A 15,947-nucleotide genomic window follows, 5' to 3' on the forward strand; every position below is an offset into this window, starting at 1 on the left:
TACCATCACTTTGAATTTATCAACCTATTATTAGATAATAAAAGTGAAATTAAATGACAAAAAATAATTATATACCCTAGATTGATGGAATAAACCATAGTTAATAATCACAATATTAAATTAAAGCATACAAAGTTGAAATTGAAGAAAAAATATATAAGAAAATGAATAAAATTTAAACATGGGACACAATGTGGCACACAAAGTGTAGTACACCGAATCTCATTTCCAAATTTTTGGCTTGTGAAATGATATTTTTGAGCACCATTCGCGAGTTTCGCTCACGTTTAGTCTACATTAGTATAATTATTTATTTTGTTTTCTATTTAATTATATATAATACATAAAAAACTATTATTAACATAATTAATTTTACGAAATAATCCAAATACTAAAGTTACTCATGGTATGTGTGTATCATAAAATTATTCCACGTTGAATGAGATGTTGAATTATGGAGCTTGAATTCGAATTTTTTGGGCATGTTTTATTAGTGTGGGTTGGATCATTATTAGTTGGGCAAATTGCATGAAAATACCCCACTTTATACCAAAATCCGGTTTTTTTTGACAAAAAAAATTTTGTTGCAAAAATTTCAACTACCTTTCAATTTGTTGCAATGTCCGGCCCGTTAAATTTTCCGGCCAAATTAAATCTTAGTTGACAGCCGGAATGCCAACGTGGCATTAAAAATGCCAAATCACACCCACCCTCCCCTCCCACGTCACACTCTCTCTCTCTCTCTCTCTCTCTCTCTCTCTCTCTCTCTCTCTCTCTCTCTCTCTCTCTCTTCCCCCTTCCCCCTTCCCTCTCTCCCTCGACGGCTCTCACCCTCTGTCTCAATTCCTCCATCGCCGCCACCTCCTCCCCGAATTCTGGGACCTCCGCACCAACGGTCGCCGCCCCCAAATTCCAAACAACTCGCCGGACTTCCTCCCTCCACCGCCCCAGATACCCAACAACCCCGCTGCCCCCAAATCAGAAATTGAAGAATTAAGAAAAACTTTCAATTCTAGAAAAAAAAACTTCAAAAAAACGCTCCTAAATCAAGGAAAATCGAGAATTTCAGGGGGGGGGGGTCTCAGAGATGTTATCATCATCGACCTTTTTGTCGGCGAGGATTTCAAGAAAAATCGAGGGGTGGCGGCGCTGCTTGGTTAGGGTTTACAGAGGGGCGCCGCCACCCCAAATACCTTTCAACCCCGTCGCGCCACTTCCTCCTCCGCCCAGATCTGTCCAGATTCTCGGGTCTCCCCACATCACCATCTCCGACTCCCTGTTTTCCACCACCCAAATTCTCGGGTCCACCGGCTTGAGGGCCGACGTTTTCTCAAGCCGAAGAGCGGCGAGCAAGCGAGTTAGGGCTCACCCCCTTTTCTCAGGCGGCGGCTCTGGTTTCCATTTGGGCACCACTACCTGTTTTGTTCTCAGAAGAACGACAACTGGCGATTTGAGAAAGGAGGGAGCAGGAGAGACGATGGGAGAATTTGGAGGGCGGCGGAAACAGCCAAACAGAGTGTGGAGAGAGAGAGAGAGAGACGTGGGAGGGGAGGGTGAGTGTGATTTGCCATTTTTAATTCCACGTTGGCATTCTGGCTGCCAACTAAGATTTAATTTGACCGGAAAATTTAACGGGCCGGACACTGCAACAAATTGAAAGGTAGTTGAAATTTTTGCAACAAAAAAAAAGATTGTCAAAAAACCAGATTTTGGTATAAAGTGAGATATTTTCATGCAATTTGCCCTTATTAGTTATATAAAGCTCGAAGGTACTACACATCAGGACACACCTGTTTTTCATGTCTAGTTGAGAAATGTATGTTATATATTGTATGTGAGCACGGCTCAAGTTTAATCCACGTCAGTGTTGCTTCTTTTTACACTTATTTTAATTTTAATACCTCATAAATTTTTATTGAAATTATTAATTTTATAAATTATATAAAAATTAAAACTTGATTTGTTATTTTTATTAATTATTTGAAGGGGAAAATTAAAAAAAGTTGAGTTTTAGTTTTTATCTAATTTAAATAATTAATAATTTCAATAAAAATTTATTAGGTATTAGAATAAAAATAAATATATAAAACAAAAAAAAAATATAACAATAACGTGGATTAAACTTGAGCAATGCTCACATAAGATATTATAGCATAACATTTCTCATTACGGTAATGTTGTTTGACCGTATGGTAAAAACTTATAAAATTCATGCATTTAATTTTTTATGTTTAAAATAAAAATAGTATTTAGTTAGTTTTATTTTTTCACATATTGTAGCTATTTTTCTTTATTTTTAATAATTTTTTAATTGTTTTAAAAAAAATTAAAAAAATTACATTGTCTACAAAATAATAAAACTAGAAATATATTTTATTTTTATTGTGAATAAAATTTTTGAATACATTGAGTTTAAAGCTATTATGACCAAATAACATTCCTCTTCTCATTAAATAAGACCAGTTTGACTCTTTCATCTGCTAGTTTTCCATACCAAGCATCCATTTACAATTAAATTTTCAAGCACTATGTTGAAACATGGAGTTTGAAGCTACTGAATACCAGACCAACCATGATCGCGATGATCCAACTTTTATCACTACAACATTTTAATCGAATACCGACTAATTATTCTGTCGGTAAATCCTAAATTCCGTCAGTAATAAAGAACACCGACGGACTTATGACGGACTTCATCCGAAGTCAAAATGATAATCGGTAAATTATTTATCGACGAATCACAGTCGCTTTTCCGTCGTTTTGCTATCAACACTGGTGAAAGCAATAACGACTATTAAAGCAATCACAAAAGTCACCATTGACACTATCCCAAATGTAAAGAAGCAGCATCAAATAAACGTTGGTACATAAATCTTGATTCTTGAATAAAAAAACTTTGTTGAAACCCGAATAATAGGATGACAAGTCGGGCTACGCCCCTTTGGATCACAAATGTTGTTTCATGATTGTGATAACCAACATTCATTAGCATAAAATTATGAGTTAAGAGTCTAAGCTCGATCAGAGATGTCATTCGAAATAAAACATGAAAGTCTTGTTAGGAAAAAAAAAACAGATAAGATATTAGCTAGTGCTATAACGAAAGTCTAAATAGGATATTGAACCCTATCCTCAACTCTGTCCCGTCAGCAAGTACTAATGTACTCAATGAGCATGCATTTTTTGAAACATTTCATATTTTCGTAAAGACATTTTATCCAATCATTTAAAAAGATAACTTAGACGGTTTTAAATAAAAGTGATTCTAAGCATGCAAAATCATTTCTTTCATTTGGCGCCATTGTCACACTCAATTCTGATACTTGTTGTGATCCTAGGACAGATCGCTTTCTCCAATTTACTTGAATTGAGGGCACAATAATCCAAACAAGTTTAAATTAACCTCGGGACGTTTCTGAGGCAGGTCTTACATGCCCCAGGACACATCTCGTCGAGCACCCTTATAATGCCTCATACATGATGGAGATCAACCCACCGAGTCAGTTAACAAGTGTACACAATCCTCAAACGACGTGTTATGTTATAAGAGAACCGCAGACAATTCATTGTTGCGAGCCTTAAACAAAACTGAGCACACAAAATATTTTATTGGCTAAACAGCCTGCATTTCATAAAATATTTAGAGCTTAATAACTTAGTTATACATTTGAAAAGTAAGCCAACCTGATTAGGTAAAGCCTGAAGATCATAAATACATAAACTTGTCTTGGAAAAGCAACCCTAATCCTCTTGGTCCACAACGCCCACAAGAAAATCTATTCATAATAGGTCTCGTGAAGCTAACTTAATGTCTTAGTGGATGTGCAAAACATTCTTGATTCATCACGCCGGATTTTCAAAATTTAATGTATAAATATTGAAAAAGTAAAATACTTTGAGTTAAAGACACCAACAATATCCTTACTCGATTTTCTTTGATAATTGAATTTAGAAATAAAGCCAATTTAAATAATAAATACTCTACTTTTATTGCAAAATGCAAATGCAATTTCATTTCATGCTTAACTCATGTATTAAGTAATTATACTTATATGCACATAATAATATTATTATGCAATTTATTCTTTAGTAAATTAATTAATTAAACCTAAATTAAAGTATACCTAAATAATAACTTAACCTTAGATAATAAATAGCTACTCTTAAAATAATTTGCAGCCCAATTCATTATATAATAGGGCCCAATATCTTCTCATAAATTTAAGGCCGAATTTAAAATAAAGCTTGCCCAAGCCGTCCCTAAAAATATCAGCCCACAATTTTTTAAAAAATGGGCCCAAACTATTATTAATGGAAGCCCAATAAAATAAAATAAAAAGGTAAATCCTTTCTTTCTTTCTTCTTCCACAAACAGACACAACACAAACAGCCTTTTGTTCACCTCTACGCCAAACTTATGAGTGTTAGTGTAAAGATTGAACAGTATTATTTTGCCCTTTATGTGTTCGATGAAATGCTTAGGATGGGCGTTCCAGTTGATAATTACACAAGGAATATTGCTGTCAATTGTTGTTGTCTCTTGATAGATATATACTCTGCTTTTGCTGTAATGGTATTCTTTCTCAAGAGAGGTTATGAACCAGATGTCGTGACTTTTGGCACTCTCATAAAAGGGTTATTCTTAGTTAATAAGGAGGCCGAAGCCATGAAATTGTTTGAAAAGATTCTGGATTTCAAACTTTGCAAGCCCAATGATGTTATGATTTTGCACGTGATAGATGGGTTGTGCAAAAGTGGACAGGTCATTGAAGCCCATGATTGGCTCCACAGATTAGAAAGTAGTGGATGGATTCTCGACGTTAAAGCATATAATGCACTAGTTGATGGATTTTGCAAGGGTGGAATGGTGGACAATGCGTTCAAGGTTCTATCGGAAATGGTTGGTAAAGGTATTTTACCTAACGTTGTCACTTATAGTTCCATTATTCATGCATACTGTAAGGAAGAAAAGATGGAAAAGGCTGAGAATATGCTGGAAATTATGATGCAACAACATATTTGTCCCGATGTCTTCACTTATTCTTCGCTTATTGAAGGGCTCTGCCTGAAGGGTGAAATTGGAAGAGCGAAACAGTTACTTGATTCCATGGTAGAGAGGGGCCTTAAACCCAATATTGTTAATTGCAAGAAGGGAAACCTGGATGAAGCTTGGCTTATTTTTCTTGAAATTCCCGATAAAGGTCTCGAGCATGATGTGCACACTTATAATACATTATTAGATGGGTTCTTGAAGAATGGGAAGGTTGATGAAGCTCTACCGCTGCTGTCCGAGATGGTGGAGAAGGGTATCTCGCCTAATGTTGTCACAAGCAACATATTGATAGATGGATATTGCTCGCATGGCGAGATGGTTAGAGCTAGAGAGCTCTTCAATTCTATGGCAAAGATGGGGATCAAGCACGATATATTCACCTACGATATCTTGATTAAGGGATACTGCAAGGTGGGAAACCTTGATGAAGCGTGGCATTTCTTTGATGAGATCTCGCGTGTTGGTCTCAAACACTCGATCGTGTCATACACCACGATGATGCATGGGCTAATACGCCAAAGAAGTTTTTTAGACGGGTGGAAGCTTTTCCAAAATATGGAAACTCATAATCTACATCCGAATCTCTACACCTACACCATCTTGTTGGATGGCTTGTGCAGGATCCGTCGGATTAATGAGTCGTTGGCATTTTTTAGGGTGATGGAGGCGAAAGGCGTGAATCCTAATATCGTAACATATGGTGTTCTGATCAACGGCTTGTGCAAGGGCCGAAGACTTGATGATGTTGGAAATCCTTAACATCATCTAATGATACGCAGCGGAAATAACAGTCAAGGAAAAGATCTAGATTTATAATTGATTCATATGTAGAGATTACAAACACACAACAGTTAGAATAACTTACTTGTTGTGTTGTTGTGTAGCAAACAATCCTGTAGCAATTCTTCTAGCAATCCTGCAGTTGAATCCACTACTATGGTATCCACGCATATTGCAGATTCGATGCAGGAACAATTCCCGATGCACAATTCAATCTTCGAAAGCTAGGAAATCTCCGATTGAATTCTATAGTGCTCTAAGTGTTTTCTCTCTTGTGATTTTACGTGTCTCACGTGTGTTCATCTCTCAGACAAAAGAAATATATTCCTATTCTTATAGGAATAAGACATGCCTGTAAACCCTAGGTTAAACAGGCCGGGCTTTTCTTTTGTCTCCAATTAATTAATCCAATAGTCAAACTATTTACTAATTAATTAAAGCTTATTAGAATATATCAAATATATCCTAATCTAGTCCATATATCTTTCAATCTCCCACTTGGACTAGCATTAGATTAAACACCAAGCACTATCTTTGCACCCTTGAGCGAATCAACAATACACATAAAGTGTGACCCAATAGGCCTCCATTATCGTCGATAATCAAATTAAAGTCTACACAAAACTCCTAGACTGCGTTGTGTAGCGAACTCGATATATGAAGAACGTTTACGTGGATTCTGTAAACAAAACCTTTATGCGAAGATATAGTAACATCCTTTCATTCACGAACCACTCGATAGAGCCTAGAATTTGCCATTGTGTCTTTCTAATAGCTCTATCAATTTATCTCATCTTTATTAAATGACCTCCATCGATCACGTTCAACTTTTAAAGTTCGAACACATCAATTGCACTGGCCAGTGACTTAACGGTCAAGTAATATAGAGAAACTGAGTGTTCTTCTCGAAATGTTAATCGAGGAATGAATCCTATCTTGGCACAACTACCACCTTCCCTTATATCCCGATATACCCAACACAAGCCGTATCTACCCCTTTGGTTGGAGTGCAAGCATTGTACTTGGTCAAAGTATACCATTCAATAAGTAAGATAAGCATTGTCCTCAAGTCAAAGGACTGTCACAATCTCCACACACCAATAATCATAGACACCAAAACAAATGATATATTGGTAGGGTATGCCAATACTCTCTAAAGTATCCATGCATCTATCACGAGTATCTAATATCTCATAGTCGTGAGAACAACTACATTCTCTAAGAATGTGATACAGATCGCATGCCAACTTATAACATATCATCAATATCCCAATCTTGATGATCCTTAGTTGGGGTGCTTTAAGAGTTATACTCTATTGCTAACCTCCCACTAAGTTAGCAACAATATTAACTCATGGGAACATTTAATTGAATGAAAACAAATAATCAAAGTAATCAATCAAATAAATGCATAATGCCATTAGTGACATCAAATGTCATAAATGTGATCAAGTAATAAGTCTCAACACAGATTATTTCTAGACATATTACTTTTACTCCCACTGACTAAAGCTAGTCTCAAAGATATCCAATGCCCAAACACTCAAAGTGCTTGTTATGATTCACAATGCATAACAATTGGTCAAAATGATTAGCTATGTCCTCTTATGTGGGAATATGCTCTAACATAAACTATTATTTCTAATATCTCTTAAAATCTGCCAATGATGCTAAGCACACAAACTACACGTTGTGTAGTGAAAATTATGACATTCATGACCATCCTATTGCCCTAGCGTTAGCATAATCCTTTGTGCATTAAATCTCATTGTCATTAGAAGGATAATCCTTTCTTGACAAATAGATGCCATATTCCATCGGTAGATGTCCTTTCGAACTTCTTCATGGAGTATCGCCTTAGCACCTTGTCTATGTAAGTGGATTTTGATAGCATAACAATCTATTAGCTCAAACTCAATAGATCTTGATCCCAAGGATATAATAGGCTTTACTCAAATCCTTCACCATGAAGGAAATTAACAACTAGTCTTTCATGAATTGTATCATGAGTACAATAATTTTCATTTTCAATATGTCATACATAAATGATGATGAAAATTGTGTTCTCATTCTTGTGTTTCATATAAACACAATACTTTCTTTACTTTTGACCAAAATCAAACGATTTGATTTCTTTGTCAAAACATTTGTTTCATATTCTAGAAGCTTGTTTTAGTTCATAAAAACAAGTAAAATCTCAATGGAGTTGACTTTTGCAATTGGCGAAAAGATTTCATCATAATCAATGCTCTCGCACTGACTATAATCTTTTGCCACTAACCTTGCCTTGCAGGTTTGCACATTATCATTAGCATCAATTAGGTATTACCCCAAATGATATCTTATTTATGGTCTAACTGGTCCATTCAGATTTTATGGCTTCTTGCCACTTCTAAAATCTATGACTATCATAGTTTCGCATAAATTCTAAGATCATTACCAGTTTCAAATTCTTTCTCGTATTGATCTTAGACCAATAGATTAATTCTTTGACTGGTTTACGTTCTCTAGAACTTATACGACGTTGCATTTGTGCAGGCTCTTCGTTATTCTGAACTTGAGGAAGTTGATCCACTATATCATGATGAAGAATCTTCGACATCCAATATCATATCTCCCCCGTATTGAAGAGTCTTGCATTTCTGCAAAATCTTCAATACTGGTCTTATTGGATGTAGATGGCGCTCTAAGTAGTGCATCAATACCAATGAGATCATGAACAGCTCCCACTAAATCCTTGTTTAGACCATCTAACATGTTTTCTTCCTCTATGTTGACTTTGTGGCTCTCAAATCTTATTAAGATCTAAGTCATAATGATCTTGTTCCCTATAGACCAAGTCTTTTCAAGAAACATCGCAATCCTAAAACTGAGAACTTATATTTTCCAAGAAAATAATAGTATTCTCGTGTTTTATTCGGATGTCCCACAAAGTAACACTTCTCACTTTTGATTCCAACTAATCAGTGAGCATTTTCTCTACATATGTTGTGTAACCCAAGGTTCACACATGTGTAAAACTATGCTTCTTTCAATACCACATTCATATGATATTTACTCAACTAATTCAAGTGGAACTTGGTTCAGAATATAAGCAATAATAAACAAGGCATAGTCCCAAAGATACACCAGAAGTTTTGAAAAGCTCATTATGGATCGAACTATATCTAATGAAGTTCGATTTCTCCTTTTGGATGTCAAACTCAAATGAGGTATCCCTAGAGGAGTCCATTGTGGATGGATTCCATATGACTTCAAGCAATCGGCGAATACATGGCTTAAGTATTTATTTCTCGATCTAATCGTAGAGATTAAATACTTTTCAAAGTTGTTTCTTGACTTCTAACTTAAACTCCATAGATTTCTCAAAGTTTCTGATTTGTGTTTCATAAGATACACATTTCCACACCTTAAGAAATTGTCTGTGAAAGTTGTGAAGTACGAATATCCACTTTGTGCTTGATTTAGAAACGATCCACACACCACTATGTGAATCAACTCAAGTACTTCTTTAGCTTGTATTCTTTTCCTAGAAAGTGGCTCGCTGGTCATTTTAACCTTGAGATGTGATTTCACAAGCACTTTAAGACTTTACGTCAAAAGTGTGAGATAGTCTAACTTTCTCGATCTTGTTAATCATTTCTCATTAAGTGACCAAGCCTACATGCCAAAGTTAAGTCGGACTATTCGCATTGCTTGTGATGGTTTATTTTACACACTGGGGATATTTTGTTCGCATTGAGCAAATATAAAGCATTCTCAAGTGAAATATTTTCATCTCCATTACGCAAAGTAGAATAAATTCTATTCGCAAAATGGAATGAAAAACTTCAATGTCTAACACGAGAATGGAAATTATATTCCTCATAATTCCAAGAACAAAATAACAATCTAACATGTCCACACACCCAAAGATAGATCAAATCCATAAAACCTTATGCATTTAGCAACAACTATTGCTCAAAACAAATGCGTAAGTCAAATTTCCTTGGTCTCACTCTCCTGTTTTAGTTAGACAACACACATTTTAACAAATGTGTGAACTATAACTCGTATCTAATACCCAGGAGCATGAGTTGTTAGTAGACATGTTCACCTCAATGATAAACATACCAAATCCTGCTATCAAAACATCCAATGTTTTGAACATCAAACAGTATCCCTTCCAGTGTCCTTTTATTGACAAAAGGTATTTCATCTTTGGGTAACTTCTGCTTCTTTTGGTTTCCACCTTAGGATGCAAAATTTAGTTCTTTGATCCTTCTTCTACCTTTTCTTTCCTTTTTGGTTAGAATTGGCAGAAGCATTAATCATAAGAACTTATTTGTCCTTAGTGGAAGACGATTCAAAATCGTTCTTAACATGTCATGAAACTCAGGCAGTGTCACTGTCCTATTATTCATTTCGAATTCACTATGAAGTTCTCAAATGAGACAGATCATTACTGCAAGATTAAGTTGATTGAGATAAATATCAGATAGTCTCGTTCCAATCGTGGCCAATCTCTCAATTAACTCAATCTTTTCAAGACATCCATAGAGACCTTATCTACTCCATGTAGATTAATCCTGAAGAGATCAATGAGTATCTTATACTTTATGGTCTTAGCTTCTAAAGCATTAACACTCTTCAGGTGTATCAACATCTCAATCGAAAACATATGATCACGTTGTTTATGCAGTTCCAAACTCATAGATACAATCATGACATATTTAGCAGAAGTTACATCATCCAAATGTTTCTTATAACTTTCAATGTCAAACATTTTGAAAATTTCTAAAGTCACATTCAGGATGATGTGGATTGATTTCTCTAAGACATAATCAATCCTATCTAGCCTTAGCACCAAACGCAACTTGCGCGGTCAATCCAGAAAGTTTGACCTAGTCAATTTACCGTATCCAACAAACATAACAAAACAGTTGCAGATAAAACAGAGATAAAAGAAAGCAGTAAAAAGAATCAAATCAAATAAGATCACATTTATTTTACTAATCAAACAAGGCATTTTGTTTTGATTAGCTCCCACTAATTTTAACATATCTTACGCCCCCAACATAAAATACGGATTTATAATCAATATAAATCATAGTGGTCCAAGACCCAAGTCAATATTATGCAGCCTCTGCTTTGCTGATGACTACAATAATATCACTTAGTAGGCCTCTAAGCCAATTGCAACAACAATTTTGCAACTCTTGGTTGATTAATCCAATTAATCTGCGTCCTTAAATTATTCTTGGTCGCTTTGCGTTCCAAAATGATTTAAGTAAGTCAACCCTATCACACGATGCCAACCTATGAATGAGCCTTGGCCTTGTAGATTAGAGCATACAATTTTATGTAAATACTCTTGATCGAAAATGATGGGTTGCTCAGACAATTATGATGGACGACGCGTTTTGTGCTTACACAAAGACTTATATTTAATGGGGATTTAGCATGTGATATTAATTGCTTATATTTAATATCCAATATTAAATAGCAAAACAATTATTGGGTGCCGCCTACCCAGACATACGAAATGCGGACCACACATATTGGGTGCCGCCTACCCATACATAGTAACGCGGACTACATATAGTGGGCGCCGCCTACCCAAGGATAAAAGCGGTCTCTAACTACTATAGTTAAGAAAATAAGCATAAAATCAAATAGCATGCTTATCACAAAACAACATAGAATCTCTACGAATAAAATTCCTTAATCCAATTAAAATTCTATTCTCCAATTAAAATATGGGTTAATCAGTTTGTATTAATTCCAAATTAATACACAATTATTATTTCAAAAATAATAATTTCATATATTAATTCAAAATTAATATAAAATCTCATCAAATATTATTATTTCAAAAATAATAATAATTCATGATTTAAATCCAATTAATGAATTAGTCAATTTATATCAATTCCAAATTAATATAAATATACATTCAATATTATTATTTCAAAATAATAATACTAAATAAAATTCATTAATCTAATTAATTTATATTAATTTCAAATTAATATAAACATACAACAAATATTATTATTTCAAAAATAATAATAATAATCGAGATTTATTAATCTAATTAATAAATAAAATTCTGAAATTGGGATTGATATTATTAATTCTAAATCAATAACATTTTTTTTTATAAACAGTTTCAGCCCAAAAGGGCCATTTATTATAAAAATTTTCGCAGGCCCAGCCTCTAAGAAAAGAAACATAAGCCCAGCAGCCCTAGGCCCAGACCAGGCCCCAAATGACATAGGCCCAGATCAGAACTAGGGCTTGCAGCTGCAACAGCAGCGCCTCCCTTCGATTCCCGTCAGTTCCGCCGCGCTCGGAGCCGCGCCGGAGGAGTGGCTGCGACGTCCGGCTAAGGCACGCCTTCGCCGGTCATCTCCAACTCCAGCCGTCGACGAACAGGCGTCCAAGAGCAGTGGCAAAGGTCTCCTCGCCGCCGCCCCTCTAAGGGTCCGACTGTGCGAGTTCTCCACCGGCAGTCTCACCGCGACGACGTCCAAAACCACGCCGGCGGGACTGTTACCAGAAGCCAGACGGGCGTGGAGCGTCGTTCTCCCCGCAACAGAGCAAGTCCGCCGCGCGAGACCACTGCCGGAGCAACGCCTCTTGCGCCGTCTTGCCACCAACACCGCCACCACGCTGTCGTCTCCCACCGCCGGACTCCAAGCCCGAGGCGGCGGGATCGTTACAGAGAGGCAGCAGCACCTCAGATCTGAAGCGCGACACAGACAGCGGGAAGTGGTCGGGCGTGGCACACCGGCGAGCCCCGACCACTTGCCGCCGCCTCGTCTGTCACCCACCCTCTCTGCATCGGCGGCGGTCGATGACAGCCGCAGTGATCCTGATCCAGCGAAGAAAGTCCGAATATTGCCCAACAATATTCACCCAATTTCAGAAACTCATTTTTCAAAATCAATTCAAAAATCAGATTTCAAAAATATCAATTTCGAAACAGATTTTAAATTTTAATTCCAAATTAAAATTCAATTAACCCATAATTAATTAGAACATAAAACAATTATAAATCGAGCCTCGGGCTCTGATACCACTGTTCTGATACCACTGTTGGAAATCCTTGACATCATCTAATGATACGCAGCGGAAATAACAGTCAAGGAAAAGATCTAGATTTATAATTGATTCATATGTAGAGATTACAAACACACAACAGTTAGAATAACTTACTTGTTGTGTTGTTGTGTAGCAAACAATCCTGTAGCAATTCTTCTAGCAATCCTGCAGTTGAATCCACTACTATGGTATCCACGCATATTGCAGATTCGATGCAGGAACAATTCCCGATGCACAATTCAATCTTCGAAAGCTAGGAAATCTCCGATTGAATTCTATAAAGCTCTAAGTGTTTTCTCTCTTGTGATTTTACGTGTCTCACGTGTGTTCATCTCTCAGACAAAAGAAATATATTCCTATTCTTATAGGAATAAGACATGCCTGTAAACCCTAGGTTAAACAGGTCGGGCTTTTCTTTTGTCTCCAATTAATTAATCCAATAGTCAAACTATTTACTAATTAATTAAAGCTTATTAGAATATATCAAATATATCCTAATCTAGTCCATATATCTTTCAGATGAAGCTATAAGGCTCTTCAACCATCTCCGTTCCAATGGCTTAAATCCCAACGTACAAATCTACAGCATGATGCTCGACTCCCTCTACAATTATGGGCGAGAAGGGGAGGCTAGGAGGTTGATGGAGGAGATGGAGAGAAGCGGCTGCACGCCTAATGGCGTGACGTTCAATATTATTGTGTGGAATCTGGTGAAGAGCAAAAAAGCGCATGAGGCGATTCCTTTCTTGGAGAGAATTCGTGGTTAATTCCGAGATCATTTATGCTTTGCGTGATCATGAACTAAGAATTGGAGAAGGTAAAGATGAGAAATTGCAAGAGATTGTTAAGAAAGTTTGTGCTCAAAATTGAGAGAGGTCTCAATCTACTCTCAGCTTTTCTTTTGTCTCTAACGCTCGGATTATTCAAGGGTTATGCGATGTTGGTATATTACAAGGTAATTTTGCTTTTAGCATTGTAAATGCAAATGCTTTTGTGGATGTTTGCATTTATTGCTAATAATTTTGCTTTTGGCATTGTAATTTTTCTTGGAGATGCTTACAACTTGAATTGATGTTTAAATCTTGAGAAATTGTGCAAATCATGATATCCTCTCCTCTCACACACATTTAAAGTGAATTTCCTTTTGGGTGCGTTCTCTTTGGTTGTAAATTTATCATATGAAAACGAGGGATAAACAAAATTTCACTTTTTAAATCCTTCATTTCTTTTCCCTTATTTCCTATAAAATAGAATTTGACCCTTACTCATTCCTCATTTTCACTACAAATGAGGGATAAAACTTATGCCTTTCAACTCTTCCAGTGAATGAAATCGTTCTATTGCAACCACTTCATCAACATGACTAGACTAACAACAATAAAAAATACCTGACTTATGCTGCGAGCCACAAGGCATAAGCTCGGAGGAGAAGAAAAACCAGGACTCGTCACCGGCTCTGGATAGATGTTAACCATCGATTGAACACCAGATGTATCCTGTCCATGTATCTGCAAGCACTTATAACATGTAAATCCAACTGGACTTCTTACCATAATCCTCTTTTCCATTAAGGATTTAAGTCAGAATGAGCAACAAATGAAAAACAGTGTCCATCTTTTCCAAAATCCTCAGGGAAACTTCTTACCATGAAATTTTTACATTCATATGCATAGCCTTAAGGGCTGAACTAAGGACACTATTACAATGATGCTCTAACTTAGCATGCCACAGGCTTACATCAGGGGAAGAATGAGCTACAAGGCAGTTGACTGGAGATCTGGTAGAGTAAGGAAGATATGAGAGCTTTGTGAAGTCCAAGTGATAGAGATCATTTTTAAGTCTGTCTTCCGGTAGGGTTTGATGTGTAATATTGTCCTTGACAAAACAAAAGTTGGAGTGAAATTCGAGATAGACACTATTATCATATGTTAACTGAGATATGCTTAGAAGGCTTTTATTAATGTGTGGAACAAATAAGATGTTGTTGAGAGAGAGAGTTTTGGAAGAAGTAGTGCAAGGTAATGTTTAACTGATACTTGACTTTAGTATCAGTTCGCTGAATCCACGTGGCTCGCATTAAATAATCAGTCGTAACTTATTCTTGGACTGGTTAGTCATATATCAGTATTTGACTTTGCCTTAATCGTCACATAGTCGGCAACTTCAGTCTTCAGTTCTCCGACTTCAGTCTTCAGAACAACAACTAAACTAGAAAAGAACTCTAACACTTGATTTCGAACAGTTCTAGTTTATTACAAGTGAAACCTATTAATTTTGGTATCATCAAAATTAGGATTAAGATATTTCATTAAGTTCCCAACAATACCTTTCAATTGGATGGATGAGCTCACACCGTCATCTATGCCCTCTACGAACCGTCAAGTATAGTAGTATCGTGTATACCCCTAGTATAGATAATAGTTATTAACCGTCGAGTATACTTACTTTATTTCAACGGTTATATATGTATACTTGACGGTTTGCAACCGTCAAGTGTTATATAATACATGATACTCATAATATTTTTTCTTGACGCTTTCTGATTGTCATGTATAACATAGAACATAACGATTCTTGGTATTATATATATGTAGACTATCATGACGTTTATACAAATATACTTGACACTTTTGAACCATCATATAAGTGGGTATACATTACGTTTTGTAATATTTAACGGAAAATGTGGTGCTGCAGTAGCAATAAGATTGAACGACAAATAGATTCAAGTGAAGAGAAGATATTTTCTTTCTCACTCTCTCTCACCTCTCTGTTTATCACGTGCGTAATAACCAATGAGAAAATGAAAAGGCAGAAAAGGATCCAGGATTAAGGATTTTTTTTTTCTCACTCACGCTCTCACCTCTTCGGCCGCTGGAAAAATCTTGGTAGTAGAATTGTACAAACTGCAAGAATACAAGTAGATATAATTTGATTTGATGGATGCCGTAACCTGTAAAAGAATTTAAATTGAAGATTATTGTGAGTTTTATGCGATTAGGTTATAACTTTTTGAGACTTATTTATA

General features: G+C 36.1%; 1 pseudogene; it reads left to right on the forward strand.

Moving 5' to 3' along the window:
* Nucleotides 1-4,555: 4,555 nt before the first annotated feature.
* Nucleotides 4,556-13,865, forward strand: LOC131012687 (pentatricopeptide repeat-containing protein At1g63330-like; annotated as a pseudogene).
* Nucleotides 13,866-15,947: the final 2,082 nt, after the last annotated feature.

This window comes from Salvia miltiorrhiza, chromosome 2 (assembly GCF_028751815.1).
Source record: "Salvia miltiorrhiza cultivar Shanhuang (shh) chromosome 2, IMPLAD_Smil_shh, whole genome shotgun sequence".
Taxonomy (NCBI): Eukaryota; Viridiplantae; Streptophyta; class Magnoliopsida; order Lamiales; family Lamiaceae; genus Salvia; species Salvia miltiorrhiza.